Source organism: Balaenoptera physalus (assembly GCF_965194825.1).
Source record: "Balaenoptera physalus genome assembly, chromosome: 4".
Classification (NCBI taxonomy): domain Eukaryota; kingdom Metazoa; phylum Chordata; class Mammalia; order Artiodactyla; family Balaenopteridae; genus Balaenoptera; species Balaenoptera physalus.
The window spans coordinates 25928469-25945610 of NC_138891.1; the positions used below are offsets into that span (position 1 = coordinate 25928469).

Genomic DNA, 17142 nt, shown 5'->3' on the forward strand with positions numbered 1-17142 from the left:
AGTGATCTCTTTATTCACAGATCCATAGATTATGTAGACAACATGCATAATGTTACATAAATCTGACCGTATTTTTATATAATTTACTTCAATTAACTCAGTAATATTTCACAAGCCTCTTTCCATGGCAATAAATCTCAATCTACTGAACAATTTTTAATGGCAGCACAATATCCCTTTGTATCTTCATACCCAATTTTATGTCACTGTATCTATCATTACCCATTATTAGACATTTGGTTGTTTCAGATTTTCCCCTTATAAACAATGCTGCACTGAGCATCTTTATACAAATCTCTCTCCCCAGCTGAGTGATTACTCCTTAGGTGAAATTCCTAGATATGGGCTACTTCTGTCAAAGGATATATATTAATTTTTCTTTTTCAACATACTACCAGTCTGCCCTTCAGAAAGATTATACTAATTTACATCTCTAATAGTGGTGTAGAGGCTGCCCTTTCCTCACACTCTTGCCAAAATTAATTTTTATCCATTTTAAAAAACCTTTGACAATCTAATAGACTCACTTATTTTAAATTTTAGATGGTTGTTAGCATTTTAAAAAAGATTCCCTTCATAGCAAGGCAGCAGCACTGATTAGCACGCCTTTGTCTATTTATATCATGTAACAACAATCCTCTGAATGAATAGGCTTCATAATAACTTCCTTCTCAGGGCACTTAATGAAAATGTGTGGGCAAATTCAACTTTGTGTTTCACATGCAAAAATCTCCTGAAGACATGTTTCAGAAAGAGAATGTACACTAAGGCCAAGCTGACAGAAGCAACCAATTTGACCTTTAAACCTTCATTGCCTGAGTCTGGCCCAGAGTAGTCAATTACTGAGGGAATAGATTTACTGGTCAATTTTAGAAAAAAGAAAAAAGAACAAACTCCACCCCCAAACCAATAATAATAATAATAATAATAATAAATGTCAAACTAGTTAATTCAGTATTTAATATGAATAACCTCGAATCTACTTCCTTCCCACTCAGGGTCAATGAAAAATAACTTGAGTCAACATTTTATTTATCCAGTACAGTAAGAAACATTTATTTCCCTTAATTCACAGTTTGTGAGCCTGAGGAGGGGACCCAGGTTAAAAGTAATATTTGCTTAGCAAAGCTTTTCTTCAGGACAAAAAAGCACGTTTAATAGGGCAAGCAAGACTAGGGAAATATTTAAACTGCATAAGAGGACAATCTGTGTTTAAAAACTCTGAAAGTTCATGGTAACAACTTACATGTTAAACAACTTAATCTGGTCAGCAAACCGTGTTCCCTAAAGACTTATTCGATACTATGTTTTTCAGTTGGTGTTACTTACTGTACTTACTAGAAAGTAAGAAAAAGTCATATCATCTGTTTTATAAAATATGTTTATTACTAATTCTGATTGACTTTTTCTCCTATTAGTAAAAGAATGAAACAACCATATTACTGTGGTTCATATACAGAAATATTACAGTTCACTATACCCTGCTTAACTAATACTAATTAAATTCACATGAACTCCTCAATATGGCTTTTATTTGACTTAAAGTTTGTGTCAACATATTGACTTTCATTTACTTGGCCAAGTAATGCACTGAAATTCATTTTAATTGGGATGTTAAAGAACCTACAAAACTATAATAAAAGTGAAAGGAAAGAAAGAACTAAATATATTCTTTTATTTTCCCCATAATTTTGCCCTGGGATTAATTTTTTGTTTGTTTGTTAATAAAATTTGCCCTTATTGCTAACGGGGAGCCTTCTTTAGAGAATATCTCAGATTTCATTTTTTTTATACGTTATTGGGTATATCTATAACTACTCTGAACAAACTGGAATACAAGTAAACAATTTTTATTCCTATATTGGGGGATTTGCAAACAAACATTACAATATATTCTATTAAAATTATAAACTTTTGCTCCTGGGATTCTAATATTTGCTTAGTCCCAAGTCCTGAGGAAATCTGTTCAAGGTGAACCCAATAATTCCTGTGGGCTCTACAGGTAGCATAGGACTTGAATTGTGCTGAAGACCTGTGACCTTTACCACCAGGACATAAGGGATCTGAAAGCTTTGTTGCCAGTCAGGGTCATGGTTCCCAGAGTGAAGCCTCTCATTAGGAAGCCGAAGATCTATAGTTACAAATAAGTACAAGTGCAATCCTTTGAGATCCTCTTCTAGATTTAGGACACTGTAATAATATCAGTATTACTACTTCTAAAATAGTAATAATGCTAATGGGACTCATTTTTTTAGGACTTAACTTGTGCTAGGGAATGAGTTAAAGGCTTTTGCTTGCTTTAAACATTTTTAGCAATTCATGTCATTATGAAAAGAAAACTCATAAATTGATAATATTATTTCTATTTTACAGTTGGGGAAATTGCACTCAACCATAGTAATGCATTTGCCCACGTAAAGCACAATAAAGGGAAGAACTGAGTTGTCCTGAGTTTTGTCCAAGGCCCATGCCACTTCTGCCAGACTAGCTGCCTCTCCATTAGACAAGATTCAGGTTCAGGGACAGCAAGAAGTTTGTAATAATAGTATTGGTGAATATTTGTAACACATTGCAGTCTGCAAAGTATAGTTTCATTCATATATACATCCTGTTTGCTCATCAGAGCAACTCTTGGTTGGTAGGGAAGATATCTGTGACTCTGGCCACATTGTTTTTCAAGTAAAGAAACCCGAAAGGTAAATTTCCTTGTACCCAACTAGTGGATGCAGGGGGTGACTTGAGGTAGGGGATACTTATCCCCACGCAATGTCTACTACCATCCGCTCACCAAAGTCAATTCTTCCAACCCTTTCCCTCCTCTCAAAATACAAAAAGTAAAAACAAAGGTCTTGCCATGCATTTGTAACTTCAAGACAAATCTCCTTCCCATTCACCCCTTTCCCCTTAGAGAAATTCTGGACTTTTCACTGTGCCTTATATAATGATTGTATACGGTTTTATATATATATATTACGATACATATATATATCTTTATATCTCTATCTATCTATTTATCTATCTATCTATGGCCTAAAATAAGACAAACTTCATGCAATGTCTCTGCCCCATTTGCAGGAGGTGGGCTCCAAATCCAAGATCAGATTCTTCAAGGTTAGGACTATACAGGCCCTGAAGTAAAGTAGGCTCAGAGAGCTCTTTTACTGAGCTAACCAAGCTGGTGCAAATGATTTTCAATGCTTGATTTGGGTATTTTGAGCATGTCGGCTATCTCCCGCGTGGTAGAACATTGATTGCTCTCAGGTAATGTCTCGATTTGATCGCTATCAACGTCAACTGGTCTACCCGACCGCGGAGCATCGTCCAGCGAGAAATCTCCAGTGCGAAACTTCGCAAACCACTTTTGACACGTTCAATCAGTCACAGCACCTTCTCCATACACTGCACAAATCTCTTTTTGCATCTCAGTTGCGTTTTTACCTTTCTTGAAATAAGAAAGCATAATATGCTGAAAATGTTGCTATTTTTCTTCCATCTTCAATATTAAAATGGCTACACAAAAATTCACCAATTTTGATGTCTTTTTAAAATGCATGCTGATATGACAGCTGTCACATACAATCTAACAAAATTGTTTCGAATGAAGTTAAAGACAGCTAAGTGCTACTAGACCCATCTTACAGAAAAAAAAACAAATGAAACTTTTGGCCAACCCAATATTTCTTTGTTTGAGAATTCTTGGGTTCCTTATGCACTCCTGGCTGCTACCCAGCTCTCTCCTGTCCCCTGCATTTTTCATTGTTTTCTTTTAAACTTAATTTGACTTTTTAAAAACATGAGAATTTCAAAAGCACAGCCTATAAAAACACAACAGAACACATTTTAAGAAGATGAATAGGCATCATTAAGTAAGTAAAGCTAATATAGGAAATAAATATAGTTACAGCTACAAGGAATTGAGCTTCATTAAACTGAATAAATACTAAAGCCAGATTTTCTTGAAATCCTTGAGCTTATAACTTAAGGGGAAGGTTATTTTCTATGAATTTGCTAAATTACTTTAGCCAGTAAACACTGATAATAGTGTTCTTATTTCTGGAGGTTTCCCAGTTTTGATTCTTCCTTTTTTGGGGGCTATTAGGGTAAAAGTGTAGTTTTGTAAGGTTGCATTTAAGTTAATACACTATTAGGTTAAGAATAACTTCTCAAGTCTGCAACTTCAAAGTTCTTATTATCATGATATTGATCAGGAATATTGGTTCCCCAAATAAGACTGGCCTTAGATCTATTTTGATGAATTTAAACACACACACACACACACACACATGCACACACACAGGCACACCACAATATAGGAACACAAATTTCAAAGGTAGAGTCACCTTGTGATGTATGTAGTCCAGACATCTAGCCAATGCTTGATTGCTCCAACACTCTTGTTAACGGGCTCTCCAGCTTACAACTGAGCACAGCCAAAGGCAGAAACCTCACCACTTACCAAGGAAGCAAATGGCATTTTTAGACATCTATAACTGTAAGAAAATCTTTCCTTATGTTGAGCTGAAATTTGGTTCTCTATCACTTTCAACTACTTCTCCTAGTTCTACTTCTTTAGCTCATAAAAAAAATAAGTCAAGTAGGGTATCATTTTATTCCATACTGCTTTGCTCTAACAGCAGAAAGGGGATTTCTATCAGAAGAGTTGCAGTTTAGGCAATTTTACAGTGTAGGCAGCAAATGCCACTTTTCATCCTACTGTCTTGTTAGTCTTGAAAGTAAACATTTTGCTAGGAGTTTGTGGTTGGCATGTGGAGCCTCTAGTCTAGAATACCTGCAAAGGCTTGGGGGGCTAGAGTCACCAGAATTATGTTCAAATAAGTGTTCTCCAGAAGGATCTTCTCAGCAAATCTAATAGTACTGGCCTTTAGGAAAACAAAAAAAAAAAAAAAAGGAGACGGCATAACATAATTTCTCGGTGGTTTGGCCAACAAATAAATTAGCTAGTTGAAACAATATATGTTCTTTGAAGAAATTAAGTCCATGCTTTAAAAACATCTTTTAATGAAAAAACCAAGAGAAACATCGATATGGTTAGGCATTGGTATAAAAAAATTCACACATTATCAAAAATTTTAAAGGTCAATATCCCATTTCTTCTACGTTTTCATTTAGCTATTCTTAATCTCTTTTCTTATTCATCTTGTGTGTCTTTTTATCTTTATAATTAGCCTATGCTCAATTCTTTCTTGAGCGGGAGTGTGAAGAATGTACACAAAAAGGAAGATTTCTAATGATGTCATTTCTTTGGGTCTCTGAGTTGAATACCAATACCCCAGCCCTTGCCACTGATCTGAGTGACGACCACCCACAACATGGTTGAGGATATATTGTTCAATCCACCATGAGAATATTGTGCTCTTTCTACATGAAGATTTGCCACTGGCAACATACAGTATATTGAGCCCCAAACACTGTGAGCTGTGTTTGACTTCTTCCTGCCATCCCATTTCCTTGATGAAAGTGTTACAAACTAAAATGCCTAGTATTAAGGACATTACTCAGTGTTGTTTTATGATCAGCTATTTCACAATGTAATGCATAGAATATCAGGACAAATGCAAAACACTAGAGCCAAACCAGTATTCACTGAGAAAGGCTTTGCCTCAGTATTTCAGATTGAGAAGTTGAAGCATGTGTTTGGAATAACACTTAGTTGTAAAGCTAGCTTGAAAATTTCCAGAGATTCTTTGCTTCATGTTATGTTACACCTAATAAACACTGTCATTTATGTTAGTGCATCTATCATATTTGAATTCCTTTGATAAACTTTCTGAATTAGATAATTTTGAATAATTTACTGTAATGGTACGACAGTAACCAGAACTTCTCAGAAAAAACTATTTTACCACCCTTACCCCACCTCCTATTTTTGAGGGAAAGTAATTTGAAGACTAGTTCAACTGATTTGCTATCTAACCTGACCAAACTCTTTGTTCAACTTTTCCTTTTGCTTTGAGGTCATCTCTTGTACAATACATGGAGGTAGGTTTTTCACAATTTAGAATGTAAAGAGGTATATATTTTTTCTTATGTATTTCAATCTGATTTTAAGTCTGATACAAGTATATAACACTACTTTATATTATATGTAAATAGTAATATTCAAACTCTTAATTTTTTGTTTTCCAGATGGTTAAAGAGTTCATTGATTTGACTGACAAAGAAAAAAATCACAATGAAGGGTTAAAAAGCATTTTAATTATGAAGAAGATTTTGAATTCAATTTCTGAACTATGGTGGATTGGATTATGGAAAGGCATTCAATAGAAGGTTTGAAGCTTAGAGTAGAACATTGTGCTAAACTTGATAAGAAACTGGAACATGTGAAAGAGTCTTTATAAATCAGAGAAATCAATGAAAATGAGACAAAAATATATGACAACTGAATAATGCCATGTAATTAGAAAACAGCTGCCAAATGATTTTTATGAAGGCACGAATATCACTAAATCAATAGCTGATGAAAATTAAGTTTGCTTGACTTGTTGCTTTGTAATGGAGAGTTAAAATGTAGTGAATGTAGATTGTCAGTGCTTGTATTGAACTCCAGAAAACTCTTATTTTACACCGATTAACTTTGTTGAGCTTCTTTTTCAGCAAGATTTATAAAGCCCCCTCCCTGAAGCCTCTTTGTATTGAAGCTACTGCACACCCTTGACGATATAAGTAAAATGTCAAAAATTATGAATGATTACAGTACGTGAATGTATTTCCCTTTGTTTCTAAGGAAGGCAATTTTATTTTCACATAAAAACCAGGCATGCATCAATCGATTCTGAATGAGAGTTTTAGCTTTGACTTACTTTGGTGGTTTGGAGCTAATTTTATTTTTGTTCCAAACTCTTTGGGTACTTCAGAGTTACCACACAAAGATCCCTCAGAAAGTTCTCTTGGGCTACATGTGTATTTTTGATGATATTCAGAATGAGTTTGTGTGCAAAACAAATCATATTCAAATATCGAGGGAAAGACTCAGCTGTAGATATGCCCTAGAAGATCTTAATCAGTCTCTACTCTCTAGTTTAACCCTCCATTCCTTCTTACCACGTAGGCTTAATGAGAGTCAGTTCCACTTGTTCCAAAGTCTGTTTATCTTTGCTTTAAATTGGTATTTGTAATTGTTAATTTAACTACGTAGATTAAGTGTGACTATGAAAGAAAGAGCTGATGCTTTTCAAAACTAAGTTAAATATGTAGAAAAGACTTGGTAAAATTTAGTTGCATAGAAAATGCTACTAAATTAGTGGTGAGCAGGACAACTATAAAACGTTTAAATACAGAAAAATTCTTAACGTATATGCTTTGCCGATGTCTTTAATTCTTGGCTCTGAACTAAAGACACAGAAATAGAAACTGGAAGTTCTGGTAGATGTATTTTGGGTGTGCTTTGTGCAAGAAAGGCATCCGAGAACCCTAAGATTCAAAGAAAAAGCATTGAATCTTTATCAAAAGATTGGCAAATGAATATGCATTTATGTAAGTGACGATTAAATGTTGGAGGTATTTGTATCATTTTAAAATGATTCCTTGCTTTAACTGACTTTTCCATTGACTGATGCTAATTTTGTTTTAGATAAAAGTGGTGCCTGTTTTTCTCTCTTTTAACACTTTTTTTTGTATTTAATATTTCCATTTGATTATTTTTTACAACATCTTGTACCTGTTCCAAATTACTAATATTCTTCTTTATCTCTTTAAGGATACTAATTATGTGTATTTTAAACTGTTGGCTTGCCTTTTCCAAAAGTTTTGCTTCTTGTGGTCTATGTCCAGATTTTGGTCTCTGTTTTAAGTGGTTGTGCTTATTGGGCATTTTGTTATTTTGGCCTGTGAGCCCATATTTTCCTGGGGTCAATCCTGTCTGCCAATGTTATGAGGAAATGTTATGAGGGACACACACTAGAGTGTTCCTTCAGTGATTTTTAGGAGATGAGCAGGGATGAGCTCCAGGGTGGAGAAAGCCCTCAGCACCATCAAACTTTTGATCACCCCCCAAAAATGAATTGGTTTCACTCCTCTGGCAATTCCTCTGTCAGGGATTCACCCTTAAACCCTTAGAACATAGCAACACTGGGAAGAGGCAGTCTCTCTAGGTCATTTTCCATCATCCTGGGGGTTTGGAGGCACAGGAGATGGAGGACAGAGGATGCTCAAAGGCAGGGCAACTGGTCATCCTGCACTTTTATCAACTTCTTCACTGCCCAGATGCTACTTCCAGGGCTACCACAATGGATGCTCTAGGCTATTGCAATGAGGCGGGCGAAGATCACCCCAAAACAATAAGGGCAAGAGGCAAATGCAGAAGTTAAAATCTCTAACCGATTCTCTCTTCGGGTTCCTGCTTTCGCTGCTGTGCAGGTGTGGCCATCCTTCATACCACTTCGACCACCTCTGGCCTCTGGCCTCTGGCCTCTCCAGGTATTCTTATAGTTTTTATTACTTGCTTGGTTCCATGTTTTCTCTCAATTATGTAGTTTCTCCAGGTTTCATTTGGGAAGAAGGAGCCAGCAGCTGAAGCTAGTTTGCTATCTTGTGATCACTGAATTTTGTATTATTTTTAAAGTTAAAGTTACTGATTGAGAATGATAAATGGTATTGAAGTGTTCTCCTCCATAGGGGTTTCTGAGTTTAATTTGAGTCAAACTACTGAAAAGCCTGCTCAAGGCAAAACTGGGGATATGAGGTAGTCTATGGCCTATGCCCTTGGCCTCTCTGTGTGTGGCACTTCCTCCCTTTCCATGGGTGAGGAAATCATATATTTCAGACTTTTGGGGACCGACCTATTTTCAGACACTTTGTTCTTTTGTCCCCATCTAAGTACTATTGTGCTTTTCTATCCTCTATTCTATTTTTGGTTTGGAAAACAAAGTTACTCTACCCTAAGAGATTTCATTCCTTGTACCCCTTATACTTCAGACGCCAAATATCCTAGAATCTTGACTTCTGGAAAATCAAACCGAAAATTCAGGAAAATGGGTAAGTCACAAACAAGCAATTTCTTAAAGAAGATATACAGATGACCCCAAAACTAATCTGTAAGTTTCAGAAGGGCACCTAGCACATTTGTTGTGTTTGTCACTGAACACCAACTCCCAGCAGAGAGCTTAGCATATCATAATGCTCAATAAATATCTATTGAATAAACAAAGTGAATAAAAAGGGAACTCTAAGGAATTGCCTGTGTCACTGTAAGTTTGCACAATCTTCCTTCATGGAAATTTAAGAAAATATAATAAAATTTATAAGATGTAAAACCTTGATCTGAACAATTCTACTTCTTGGAATTTTTCCTAAGTAAATAATGTGACAAGTATACATAGATTACATCAAGATGTTCATTGCTTAAAATAAAAAGATATGGAAGACAACCAAAACATACATCAAAAGAAGAATACTTAAACAGTTTAAAAGGGATTACACTTCTGAAGGTTCACTGCCATGTATGATGTTTCCTATGGCTTTTTACCAGATACATTTTATCAGATAAAGGAAATTCTTCCCTTCTATATTTTGCCAGGAATTTTTAAAATAAATATTTGTTTAATCTTTCATATTCAATGCTTTTTCTAAATCTACTGAGATATTTTCTTTTCATTTGTTTATGTGGTAAATTATACTTACAATATTTTAATATTAGAGCATACTTACATTCCTGGGACAAACCCAGCTCAGTCATAATGTACTTTTGTTCTACATTGATGAATTTAGATTGCTGATATTGTTTTCACAATCTTTGTGTCTATGTTCATAAGTGAGATTGGCATACATGTTTCATTTTTATTACTGCCATTGACTGGTTTTTATTTCAGGAGTATTATAATAGTGTCATTAAATGACTTGGGAAGCATTCCTCCTTTATCTTTTTTCTTAAAAGGTAAGTATAAAATTGAATGATCTGTTTCTTGAAAGTTAGATAGAACTCACCTATGGAACAATCTGGGCCTTGGTTTTTTTTGGTGAATGGATTTTTAGCAACTGATTCAATTTCTTTAATGATTATAGGTCTACTTAATTCTTTTTCCCCTTCAGACAGTTTTTTTTTTTTTTGAGTATCACAATGTTTATTGATAGATACAAGTACATAAGATCAGGGCATGAACATGACTTGATAAATTAAGTAGACTTAATTTCAATACTATAATAAGAGGGACCAATTCAAATTCTCACCATTTGTTTCACACCCACAAAGACCACTTCAAGGGCATTTACGATCTCTCAAAACTGATCAGTTTTGTGCAAGTAAACCACGTTTCTTTTAAAAAGACTTGTGCACTTGCCCAGGCTCAAGGATATTAAAATCTAGCACATAAAGCCCATTACTAGAGGTAGAAATACAGGCAATACACTATTACGGCAGCAACCATCAATTACAGTTAAGAATTTTTCTGTAACAACCAAATGGATAATCAAATATTGCAACAACTCAAGTATTACTGAGCAAAGTGCATTTCTACAGTGTTCAGTGTTGCTATTCAGTTTTCTAACTTAAAACAGCCTATTGGGCTTCCCTGGTGGCGCAGTGGTTGAGAATCTGCTTGCCAATTCAGGGGATACGGGTTCGAGCCCTGGTCTGGGAAGATCCCACGTGCCGCGGAGCAACTAGGCCCGTGAGCCACAACTACTGAGCCTGCGTGTCTGGAGCCTGTGCTCCGCAACAAGAGAGGCCGCGACAGTGAGAGGCCCGCGCACCGCAATGAAGAGTGGCCACAGCTCGCCACAACTAGAGAAAGCCCTCGCACAGAAACGAAGACCCAACACAGCCAAAAAAAGAAAAAAAAACAGCCTATGATAACTGGCAGCAAAGAAGGTCCTTGCAATAGACTGCCTCTGCTTAACTTGATGTAATTATTGCATGCTGCTAATATACTATCTAAACATTAAACATACTCCTAAAATATTTGATGGTAGACTATGATTAAGACATTACACAACAAAAAAACCTTATGCAGAAAGAAATCCTAACAGACGTGCTTCTGCTTTAAATATTGTGAAAATGCTACAGCGGAATGAATTTTCGTAGTGGTTAGGTCAAATGCAGTTACATCATAGCACCAGTATGTTTTGCACAATTTAAGGCTTTGGCTGGTTTTTTTAGTCAGCTTCTTCCTCTGATTCTTCTTTTTCAGCAGTTTCTAGCCAGGTTAGCCACTGATTCACCTGGAACAAAGCCTTGCCTTTCCCTGGAAACTCTTGGGTTATATCTTCTTTCCAAGCCAAGAAAGCTTCTTCTTCAATAATCTCCATGTCATAGAAGTGAACAAAATGTGAAGTAACATGCCTTTCGGGAAGTTGCTATTGTAGCAGTGCACCTGAAGAGCATAGAGGGCACTGACTTGTAGATCAGCATGATCATGAAGGAATTTCTGCATTACTGGCTTGAAGGAAAGAAGCAGTTGTTTTTCCTGCTCTAACTGTTCTTTGGAAGGAGCAGAGGAAGAATCTGTTTCATCACTGGGTTGGTTTACTTCACTAGAAACGTACTGTAAGAAGCTAGTCATTAAGATGTTCACAAATCCTTTATCTACATGAAGTTTGGGAGAGATGTTATCTTTAACCCACTTATATATGGTTTGAGGAGATGGATCCAACTTTATTTGCTTTAACAGTTCCTTCTCCAATTTGAGGAGTGGGAATAAGAAACTCAGTCCCTTTCCTTCCAAGATCTCCAATACGCGGTCCTTATTCTGGTCAATTTCTGGGAGCATTTTCTGCATATTGACCTTGCTTTGTTGGAAGAGCTCTGTTAACCATTCTCGAGCTTGTAATTTAGCTAATTGCTGAAGACAAAGTAAGAAGAGAGGAAAATGGGTGCCACTTTCCAGTGGTTGAGCTAGTTCTGAAATGCTGCAGCTCCAAAATGATAGCACGAGCTGCAAACTGTGCTAAATATGATTTCACCAAGGGGATGTCAACCTCCAGTTTGGGGCACTGGTCCAATACATTCAGGAAAGCCTGCATGAAGTTGTCACTTGTGGCTGTCCCTTCCTGTTTGAGTAAACTGATCAAAGAACTTGCTTTTTCTTTATCTTCATCACTTCTGTCTAGTGGCAGGATGATTACTTTGCTTAACATCTCGGGGAGAAAACGTTTAGAAGCCCTCATCTCTCTTACACCATTGACAGCTTCGTTTCCATTTCCACTATTCAAATATTCGGTAACGACAGTTTTGGTTAATTTAAGCAGCTCTTCCTTTGATGGTGGTGGCTTTTTACTGGTCTTGGCAGGCTTTTCCTGAATAAGTGGTGGATTAGTTTTGAGACCAAGCTGAGGTGTCCGTCCCAGAGGTGGTGTTTGAGTGAGTGGTGGTTGTGCACTAGGAGAAATCATAGTTATCTGGCACTTGATTTTTATTCATTAGGAAAGACTGAGCAGGTCTCAGGCTAATCTTATTTGCATTAAGCTGTCCTTAGAAAACCGAGGTGGCATATCCTTCGACTGTCCTTGCAGCTGGGATAAGAGTCCCTGACTCTCGTTATGGTAGAGCTGGCTTAGCCCCTGGTTTTCATAAACTTGCCTTCCATCTCCCCAAACTACGATTGTGTGGGAGGCATGATGTGTCCCCCATGGCCATTGAAGAGTTGATTTGAACGATGACGCCCCAGGGTGGGTGAAAATCTATCCTGGATAACTCCTGGACCAGTACCAACTCCGCTACCTGGCATTTGTCCAAACATGTCAGCAAGTCCTCCAAGTGCGTCCCTATCCATTTTCATCCTGGGTGGCATGAATGGTCCTTCCAGAAAGAAGTCACTTCTAATCCCTTGAGCCATAGGAGCAGGAATAAACACTCCTAGATCTTTTAATGCATCTTGACGGATTTGATTGATCGTCTTTGGTCCATTGTCAAGAAAAGCCTTGCAAGGAACTCAGTGGTGTTCTCTCAACTCTCCAGTATCCTGCAGCGGCAATTCCTTACTTAACATCAAGGAGCACATTCGGGCAAAGTACTGATCCACTAAGGACTTGGCTTGTTCATGGTCTAACCTAGGTCCCACTGTCCTCATTATCTGACAGAGGCACTCTAAATCCTCTCCCATATCTTTGAGTTGGACTCTCTTCTTTTTTTCCAAAAATGTTTTGATGCACTTATGAAGGATAGACTCATGAATAAGATCAAGCTTTCCAAGTTCTCCAATGAATTTGATGTTCCCCAACATCTTGATCTTAGCAATGGCTCTCTGTTCCTCCTCCTCAGGGAGGAGGGGATTTTCATGCTTATCACAGACATCAACATTTCTGGTTCGGTTTTCAAATTCATCTTGTAATTTGGAAATTAGGAGGTGTCTGAATGTTGTGCTTTGCTTCTGTCCTGGTGACCCTCTGCTGCTGGACCATCAAAGTTTGGTGCATCTTCTGCCAATCGCAGACATAGCTGAGCATACAGTGAGCTATATTTTGGCTCTTCTAGGGCTTTGTCCACAATCAGCAGTATGACCCCTTTAAGGATGAGTTTAGACTCTACACCCACATTGAGGAACTCAAGGCATAGCTTGTCAAATTTCTCAGGAGTAAGCTTATTTAGTATGCCTCTTACTTTCCTGAAGATTGTATGTCGTTCTTTTTTTTTTTTAATTTTTTTTTTTTTAAACTTTGGGTTTATTTATTTATTTATGGCTGTGTTGGGTCTTCGTTTCTGTGCGAGGGCTTTCTCTAGTTGTGGCAAGTGGGGGCCACTCTTCATCGCGGTGAGCGGGCCTCTCATTATCGCGGCCTCTCTTGTTGCGGAGCACAGGCTCCAGACACGCAGGCTCAGTAGTTGTGGCTCATGGGCCTAGTTGCTCCGCGGCATGTGGGATCTTCCCAGACCAGGGCTCGAACCTGTGTCCCCTGCATTGGCAGGCAGATTCTCAACCACTGCTCCACCAGGGAAGCCCATGTCGTTCTTTTCCATTTGCGGAGTTGTTTGCTGCGGAGTTGTCATCTCGTCTAGTGCTCGATGCAGGAATCCATTTCTGAGCGTTTTGCCTTGGGGTTTTCCCCAGGAACTCGCTGTTGCCAGCAGTCTTGGGGTAGTGCTGAGGTGCACCCTTACTTCCTCCTCCACCCGAAGAAGCACTGAAACGAGAAGCACCCACTTCTACCATCACACTCTCCACTTTGGCAGCTTGACAATGAAGAATCTTCAAAAGAATAATATTAATGGATGGGGTGGGGAGAGAAGGGGATGGGAGAAGTGAAAAACCTTCACCGAGAACTCAGCAGCTGCCAGTGCAGCTGTCTCCTCAGGATCCGGTCATCCGGGACGGGGAAGGGAGGGGGAGGGGAACGGAAAACAAAAAACGGGGAGCCCCTTCAAACAGTTTTGGTAAGTTATATGGTTCTAGGAAACTGTCTTTTTCACCTAAGTTCTTAGATTTATTTGCATCGATTGTGCATGACATCTTCTTATCTTTTTAACCTCCACAGCACCTATGGTATTGTCCTCCTTTTCTTTTCTCACATTGTTAATTTTTGTTGGTTTTTTTTTTTTTGCCTTATCCAGATTGTCTATTTTGTTGGGTTTTTTCAAAGAAACAATTTTTTGGCTTTGTTGATCCTCTCTATTGTAGTTTTGCTATTTCTTTTCTTTCCTTTTTACTGCTTTTACCTTTATTTTTTACTTAATTTTGTTCTTTGGACTTGTTCTGCTTGTTCCTTTTCTTAACTCTTAAACTGATATTTTTACTCATTAAATTTAAATTCTTTGTAGTTTGTAACATAAACATTAAAGGATATAAATGCTCTAATTTCATTTCAATACTACATTTAATTAGTTGCAAATTTTGATGTGCAGCTTTAATTGTATTTCTTTTGTAAAATTAAATACAATTAAACAAACAATACATAAATATGCTTAGAAATAACTAGAACATTTCAGATGATAGAGTCCCCTTTGACTATTCCTCCTGGTCCCTCCCACATCCATCCCATGTAGTCCATTTTTATCTAGAAAGGTATTCTCATTAAAATATATTTTTTGTACATGTTTTTCAAAAACAGTATTATTTTGAAAATATGCTGAAGGAAAATATAGTATCATTTAAAAAATTTGCTGGTTGTAGGTTTACACATGACTAATTTAATAGATACTACAAAATTGCCCTCTAAATTAGTATATTTTTTACCTTTACATGAGCAGTTTATTGGAATATCTGGTTCCCTAAAACCTTAAAACGCCTAGCCTGGTCAACTCTTAAAAATTTTGTCAATCTCATGAATATTATCTTATTATCATTTTATTTGTCGCCCTGATTAATAGGGAGTTTGGGCAACTTCTCATGTTTATTGACCAATTGGAATTGCTGTTCAATGAATAGCCTATCTTTTTCTTTAACCATTTTCTTTAGATTTTTGTTTAAAATTATTCTTGTTATATATTGAGTAGACAATATGTAATATTTATAACTATGAAATATAAAAATAGATAATAAAACATACGCCTACACATTCCCCATACTGTTAAAGAAAAAGAACATGGCCTTTATACTTCAGAATTGCTCTCTGCTCCTCTGTGATCCCATCCCTTCCTTTCTGTCTCTGTGGTAATCACTATCCTAAATTTTGTGTACCTTATGGCCTTGTTCTTTATACTTTTTCTGCAAATTTTAACATCTCTAAACAATATATTATTTTGTTGTTATGTTTTTCAAATTTATATAAATGAAATCACATTGAATATATTGCTCAATATTTTGTTTTTGAGATTCATCGTGTTGTTTTGCTATAGTTCTGATTCATTCATTTTCCCAGCTATATGATATAAGCAATGGAAATGCAGTTATCCATTCTACTGTTGATGAACATTTGGGTTGTTTCCAGTTCTTTGCTTTTACAAACGGTGGAGCTTTGACTTTTCTTGTACCTGTCTCCTGATGCAGGTATGAAGCACTTAACCAGAGAGTATCTACTAGGAGTGGAACTGCTAGGTCAGAAGGGACATTGATCTTTTGCTTTACTGGTACTGTCAAATTGCTTCTCAAATTTACCCTCCCCCCAGCAATGTGTAAATGTTCCAGTTGCTCCACACTCTTGCCCAAACTAGGCATTCACTCATTCATTCATTCATTTATACATTCACACAACAAAAAGTTATTGAGGACTTACTAATACCAGCCACTATTCTAGGTGCTGGAAATGCAGTAGTGAACACAACTGACAAAAACACTTGCCTTTTGGAACTTCAATTCTGTAGAGGAGACATTAAACAAGATAAACAACTAAAATATATAGCATATTAGTGATATGAACTAAGGTTAAAAAAATAAAGCAGGAAGGGAGATATAAAATGTCAAGGCTTTTTTTCTCCCTCCAAGGAGTTCACTCTGCTGCCAGGGAGGTGAGAGCCACAGCTGTTAGACAGCAGTCCTGATACTCTCGCCTGCAAGAATGAAAGCTAGAGTTAACGACCCCCCCTTCCCCCAGGAGAGGGCAAACCTGATGGAGAAATATTGAGAGGGAAAGTGCAGAGGTCAGAAATGATCTGACGTGCCACGTGGCCAAGACAGGAAGCTAAGTAGGAAAAAGTGGGGTTATTCAGTGTGTTGGCTGAACAACCCCCTTCTTCTCACTGACTTTGTCCCAGAAATTTCAATAGCTCTGGATTATTTTTGGCTTTTGGTTTCCCCTCACTGGAGGCTGAAAAATTATTATCAAGGTGGATGTTGAAATTTTAGATAGAGTCCAATGAAACTATTACTGACTTAAAGTAGAGACAAAGTAAAGACCTTAAAAAAAAGTGAAGATGCAAGCCGGGTAGACATTTGGAAGAGGGACAGCCCGATTAGAGCTAGCAGCAACACAAAGGCTCTCAAGAATATCAAGGAACCCAGTGTGGTTGGAACAGAGAAGCAGAATGCGAGAGATCAGAATGAGAACCATGAACACGGTGATCTAGGAACTTGAAGGACTTAGTGAAGGATTTCGGCTTTTACTGGGGAAGATGACAGGCACTGGAGGGTTTTGAGCAATAGAGTGACATGGTTCTGATTATGCTTTAACACCATCCTTCTTGCTACTGTGCTGCAAATAGAAGCCAGTGATGAAGCAGAAGGGCCAGTCTGATGGTCATTGTAATAGTCCAGGTGGGAGATGTCAGTGAACCTGGACTAGAGTGGCAGTGATGCAGCTGGTGAGAGGAGAGAATAT

General features: G+C 37.3%; 1 protein-coding gene and 1 pseudogene across 22 annotated transcripts in view; both read right to left on the reverse strand.

Moving 5' to 3' along the window:
* SLC9A9 (solute carrier family 9 member A9) overlaps positions 1-17142 on the reverse strand; it is a 683127-nt gene that overhangs the window by 216685 nt on the left and 449300 nt on the right. The gene's annotated exons all lie outside the window — the stretch shown is intronic.
* Positions 10836-16082, reverse strand: LOC309660544 (eukaryotic translation initiation factor 4 gamma 2-like; annotated as a pseudogene). Its single transcript has 2 exons — positions 13882-16082; positions 10836-13556 (listed from the first exon to the last, which is right to left on the reverse strand). The product of its transcript is annotated as a eukaryotic translation initiation factor 4 gamma 2-like (transcript).